Source organism: Physeter macrocephalus, chromosome 9, assembly GCF_002837175.3.
Source record: "Physeter macrocephalus isolate SW-GA chromosome 9, ASM283717v5, whole genome shotgun sequence".
Taxonomy (NCBI): Eukaryota; Metazoa; Chordata; class Mammalia; order Artiodactyla; family Physeteridae; genus Physeter; species Physeter macrocephalus.
Window position 1 is genome coordinate 98434053 of NC_041222.1, and position 6589 is coordinate 98440641.

Here is a 6589-nt window from a genome sequence, read left to right on the forward strand (position 1 = left end):
GTATATATATCTACAATTTATTATAGTTAATAGTTATTTTGCTTTCTGTAATATACAATACCTGAAGCTCACATTTATTTAATGTGAGCTTTTATTTTTTGAGACTTTTTTTTGTTTTCTCTTATTTTCTTAATGTTGTACAGTATTGTATATGTTAGATTATCACAGTCATCTCAGCAGAAAACTCTTCCATAGATGGACTGTTCATTCTGAAAATCAGCCCAAGGAGATTCATATTATGTGGTCATAGTTGGATAATATTATTCTGAGCTGTGTGAAGTTGCTGGTTTTGTTGATCAAATGTTAACAATTTCATAATATATATTCAAGAAACAACCAAACAAAGATCTTTAGAACAGATGTAATGACTTCCCATTTCAACTCTTTTAATCAACCTACCAGGCTTTATGAAGGAGACTCAAACTACAGATAACCATAGGTCTATCAAGAAAATTCTGCTTTGTTTTGCTGTTAAATTGCCCAGTTTTCAAAGATGTTTAATCAAAATGACTTCAGTAATTGAAGCAAATATCTTTTGGGAATACATAAGTTACATACGCCTTTCATTAAATCTGTGTGTAGTTTTTAAGCTTGCATTATTGAAATATTGTCATACATCTAAATATCATTTAGAGGCAAAATAACTCCCCTCCCCACCCAATATCTAATACGGACTCAAAGTTTGCCAGCTATGGAATTTTATCTTCTTGATAGGCATTCTAAAATAATGAATACTATTATGTTATGTAGTCAACAAATTTGCCTTAAAGTGCCATTTAAAGATTTTCTTTATGCATATGTTTCAGGTTGTAAGAATTAAAATATATGAGTATAAAAAAGCATATAAAATTAAGAAGCTCCTACACAGGAAATCCCCAATTTTAAATAGAGCTATGTTCTAAAAGGTTGCAGATTGCGTTGTTCCAAAGTCATACTACATCTCCTCATATAAATAATATTTTTGTGACTAATAAAGGTAACAGATAGCCAACAAGAGCTGACCTAGTGGACTCCAGTATTAATCTAGGGGTCTTGGTTTGGAATAAAGTGTTAGTGACTATAGCCCTTTCACCTCTCTTAAAAACAAACAAATACATTGTTGTTAGCACAGATTACTATCAGTTAGTAGAATATTAAGCTTTAAAAGTGGAAATAATTTAGTGTTGGTGGAACTATTTTGAGACAAGAGATATCATTTAAATGACCTAACTTGGGGATCTGTTCCTCTTTCCCTGAACTCATGTGATGACTGAAAGTGCTGTATATTTTCAGTGACCTTGAAGAAAGGAGCTAGTCATTTCTTTTTTATGCGTCATATGAAGTCGGGGCCTTACTGATCCCATGTTTTTCAGTTCAAAGGCTGTGTCTGGAACATCCTAGATATCCTTCACCCAGGCTCTTCTAAGGCTGTCTGTGTTTCAGGCTCTGTCTACCCTACCTTCAGCTAGGCCTGTCTTCCAGCTCTGCTCCTTGATATTAAATTTACAGATGGGCACCGTCCATTCTTGTTTTAAAAAAATGTCTTTCCTCATTTTACTGTTATCAACAATGACCACCACCTTCTCTTTTTTTCAAGAGATATAAAGGTAGAAAGGATATTCTTTTTTCATTATTTTCAAAAACTATTATTCTTAAACAGCTGGCACTTAGCAATTTAGTTTTCAAACTCTAATCTGAATTAAGTTGATGAGGTGATTCTAAAATTGATTCTGAAATTTTAATCTTGCTTTATCATATAAACATCTAGTTCGAAACTTTATGCTAATAAAGACTTGTATTTTGTGGCATTAGTTCTTCATGTTTCTTTTTTATGTATTTAAAATCGTTCGTTCATTTCCAAATGAGTGGAGAAGTTACTGTTGAGCTCTGTATAGGACAAGTGCGCTTGATTAGAGCATGAAATGTACTTTCACATTAGCTGGATGTGCTTTGCACTCTGCTCTTGTAGATTTATTTTGTTTACAGTAGACTGATGTCAGTTTTTGTAAATGTTTTTACTTAGCACTTTAACTGTGAGTGTATAAACTGATTTTAAATGTAGTGGTTGTATATTTTGGTTATAAATTGGAAATTTGTAATAAAATTAAATGATTTGTTCTGTATTTTGTCATTAGTACCTGACTGAGTATAGTTTTCTCCCTCATCTTCTAGACTCTATTTAACATATTACACTGCAATTTTTATTTTTTATTTTTTAATTATATCACCAAATTTACTTAAGAAAAATAGATTTGAACACTTTTTTTCCTCCAGTTGACAACCTTTGAGAGATGTTGCTGTTCAATTTGGCACACAAATTAATCAGGAAACGTTTTGATGATGGGGCATTTTATTGAAATACCCTCGCATACCTCCACCTCCATGTATAAAAACACTCCTTTGGAATGAATGCTGCTGTCGCCTCTTGAATTTAGATTCAATTGTCAGTAAACCTAAATTAAATGTAGCCACAGTCTTTAAAATGATTGCATAAAAAAGAGAAGTAGTTAAAGCTCTCAGAAACATGATATGTTAAAATTCTAGATATGTGTAATCAGGCTATAGGAAATGTAATACTATTTTAAACATTACATTTAAACTAAATAGCAGTTTCATTTTGCCATTAAAATTCATAATGGTGCTTCACATCCAAAACAGGTGTGGAGGTTTGATTATTTCTCATTTGAGAACAACGTAAATGCCTTCTTGCCTCTACTTTTCCATCTCATGGATTCTCAAGGGTTCAGAGGTCATGTGGTAGCCCCCTTCTCACTTATGGAACCAGCTTTGAAAAGGCTCCAAATTAAATATAATCCTTGGCAGCTTTATTCCAGTCCTAGTACAGAAGAATCAGGTTATCTCACCAAATTTTTCAGTCCTCTGATAAAATCTGCAGATGCTTCTTAATTTGCCTCTTTGCTAGGAAAAATGAGAGAGGAAAATTCTCATCCATCACAACTGTAGGTAACAGCGAACTATGGAAAGCGCTAAAGTTTAAAGCAACGTATCATCATTTGGTCTCACTGCCGATGTTTAAATGATGTCGGTAAATCTTTCACACTAGCAAATTATAAGTTGAAATTTTTTCTAAAAGATTGAAGGTAGCCACAATTCTCCCAGGCACAGATAGAATGGGTTTTCCTTCCTGCAAATTGGGAGAGAAGAGATAATTACTTTATTATCCTACGGTGGGAACAGCTGTACTTGATTCTGTGCATTCCCTGGCCTAGTAGCCACGCATTTGGGGGTACAGTTAGCTCTGAAAAGTTCTAAACAGAGTAGGTAGATCAACGAAGGTATTAACATAGTAGTGATCTTCTAAGCCTGGATATGAAACAGCTTCATTATATAGACATTTCAAAATACCTATGCAGCAAGAGGAAAATAGACTTTTCAACCAAGCATCAGTTGAAAGTCAGAGATCTGAATGCACTGACTAAATTATTGCCTAGTGTTCCAGAAAGGTGCCTGCCACCAACGTGCTGGAAGGTGCCAAACTTTAGTGTGAATGTAAATAAGGAGCTCAACATATGGGCATAGGGAAAGCAATACTGAAACACAATTTGCCGGTCTCTACTCCTTTATGGCTAAATATTAATTGAGCAAGGAATTAAGACCAGAAAAGAAGTGAACCTCACGTACTGCTCCTTTCAGTTTCCATTTTAAAAAGCTCACGTTTTATAACTGTTATTGATGATTTCCAGAAATTTGATTTATTTTTTAAGAATTCTCTATTTACAGGTGCTTGGTGCTGTTCTTCATGAATGCAGTGTGCTATTTACAGTCCAAATCATTTACAGCCATTACACAGTTGTTGGGTATTTTAAAATAAATGGTTATCCATTTCTTAACTGCCTCTCGAATTAGAAACTGTAATTACATGAGTCTCAAAGGCTGGCTCTTTACGTTTTATTAATTATTTTTGTTGGTCTCCATCACAGATGGAATTTTTCACTGGTAATTCCTCAGAACTAAATCCATTCATATGGAATTCAGAGCAGTGAAAATAAATTTCACACCATAGAGTAGGAAATGATAACAACAGCAATAAAAAGCAGGAGGGATCTGGGGACAGCCAACAGGACCAGTTCAGTTCTCAGCTGGTGCTGGGTTTTGCAAAGGTTGGCTCATTATAACCTGTACAACATAGTCCTTTACGATCTTCAGGTCTTCCAACTTCATTTTGTCACTGAGAGGTCTGCCAGAAAAGAACTACCGCTGACTGCCCGGTTCCACTCCTGCTTGCAAGTAGCTGCCTCTTCCTGTGGTACAGTGTGTCTGTGCCGTGGACCACAGGGTTGAGTCCTCGCTGGTGGAACGGCGCAGATGGAGCTGAGATTCATACCCAGAATTGGGTGGTGGCTCAGGAATATCCAGAGTCTCTGTGTTGATCTTTACCTCTATCATGTTGATTGGGGGTGCCACGCAATAGACCGGAAGCTGCTGCCTATTCCCCAGTTCATCATAGCACTCTGTAAGCGCATCATGTGGTAACGTTATGTTCGCACCATCAGTGATTGCCTGTGCCAGGTCATGATCGTTGCTTTCAAAAGCATGTGCTGCAGCCTTCAAGGCATCCTAAATCTCTTGACAGCCTTCAAAAGCTGGTGCGGTATCCCAAAATTTATTTCTCTTGCTGAGCAGTTGTCCATCTGTCATGGGATAATCGTTTTTCCATTTGGGTTTCTCCTTTTTCAAAGGCTGGTCACGACCTAAAGCGACTCAGTCCCAGGGCCGCCCGCCCGGCAGGCCTGGCCCCCGTGCCGCCCTCGCCTCTGGCTCGGCTCCACCAGACCAGGGCTGGCCCATCCCGGGCAGGTCGCAACGCCCGCTTCACCCCCTCACAGCCCAGCACACCCGCGTCCAGGCGAGTCCAGCCCCGTCGCAGCCTGTCTGCCAGGCCCCATCGGCCCCCGCCCCTAAGCTGCTGTTTTTAAATTAGGTTTCATATTCTATGTTCTTCTAACTACTAATTTTTTCATTCATAATAACAGGGTCCACACTAATCTGGAATATAGAAATATATAAACACACCATTCTGTATTATATCTCTTTCACACTTATCTTGTTGATATAGATGAGTCCCATCTCTGTTCATTATTATATCCTCAATATATACCACCACTAGGCACATAATAGGGGAAAAAATGAATACATTAAAGTATCTGTATCAATTTCCCATTAGAAAATCCTACCCACGTAAGCAAATCAGTTGATTTTTTTTTTCCCACAGGACAGCAGATCAGGATTTAAACTGCTATTAGAGTTTTTTGCCTAGATCATACAGTGTTTAGATGGAAGGGACCTTAGAAATCATAAGGTCCAACTTCCAACCCAGTACAAAAATCCTTCAGAACCATCTTTTATAAGCCTCAGCTTGAATGATTTCAGTAACAGGAAGCTTACTACTCTGTAAGGCCTTCCATGTCATTTTGAAGTCAGCCAACAACCAAAATGATCAAGGAAAATTAACACTCTCCAAAAGTCTTCCTAAAGGAACTGATGACATCTTCATTTTAGCCCTGTGAGATCCATGTCAGACTTACAGAAGATAATAAGTTTGTGTTGCTTAAGCCCCTAAATTTAGGGTAATTTGTTAGAGCAGCAATAGAAGACTAACATATTCAGCCTCACACTTGCACATCTGCAAAGTGTAAGCAATGAACAAGTGAGTAATGGAAAATGGCCCAAGGAGTCCATTAGGGACCAGAAACGTTTCAGAGAGCTGGCCAGTTGCCATGGAACAGACTGCTGAGGTGGCTGGGATAGGTTGGAGGTACTGAGATTAATAAGAGCAATCAGTCCCTGGTGCCCTTCTTCCAATTTTATTCTTCATTTTTTTTCACCATTATTTTCCAGTTTTCTTTTTATTCCCATTTCTCCTTTTATCCTCTCTTCTATCCTACTTTCCTCCTCTTTTAAAGACTGCTCTTCATTTTTCTCTGCTAATCAAGCATATGTTTTTATCAGCCCCACACTCCCACCAGCGTACCCACCCATTTGTCAGAAGGAGATAAGGAGCAGAACATGAGAGGAACCTTGGGAGAATGTCGAGATTTTCAAGCGTGCCAAGAATTAAAAAGGTAAGGAACGTAGCTTTACCACCTGGTCTCTGGGTACTCCAGAGCACCACATGCATTCACAAAAGAGGGTTATATACAAATCCATTTATTTAAAAAAAAGAAATCGACACAAAACTAAGCAGGCACTCAAAAGTATTTTGAAAATAACAAAAGGTTTTTGCTAAGGTACTGATTAGTCACTATCTTCTATTTTGCTGCTGAAAAATTATGTTCAGCCCTTTTCACTATCTCTTAGCGCAAAACTAAAGGCCCTAAGGGGCTAATGGAAAGTCTTCATCAACTTCAAATAATATTAGGTGAGCTACTGAACAATAATAAATACAATAGAAGCATTTAAACACTTCACATGAAGTGAATCAATGAAGCATGTACAGTTTTATTTTAAGAATTTTTTGGCACTGGATTTGCTAGAAAAGTGTTTGCTGAATACGGGGACTAGATCCATGACTAATATCTATATGCAAGCTTCCGGTTTCCCACAAGTCCTGGTGGCTGCAAGGGCAGATGAAGGGACATTGTTCTCTGGC

The 6589-nt window shown here is 37.5% G+C and overlaps 1 pseudogene; it reads right to left on the reverse strand.

Moving 5' to 3' along the window:
• Positions 1-4068: 4068 nt before the first annotated feature.
• LOC102990804 (ubiquitin domain-containing protein 2-like) lies at positions 4069-5077 on the reverse strand (annotated as a pseudogene).
• Between the last annotated feature and the right edge of the window lie 1512 nt (positions 5078-6589).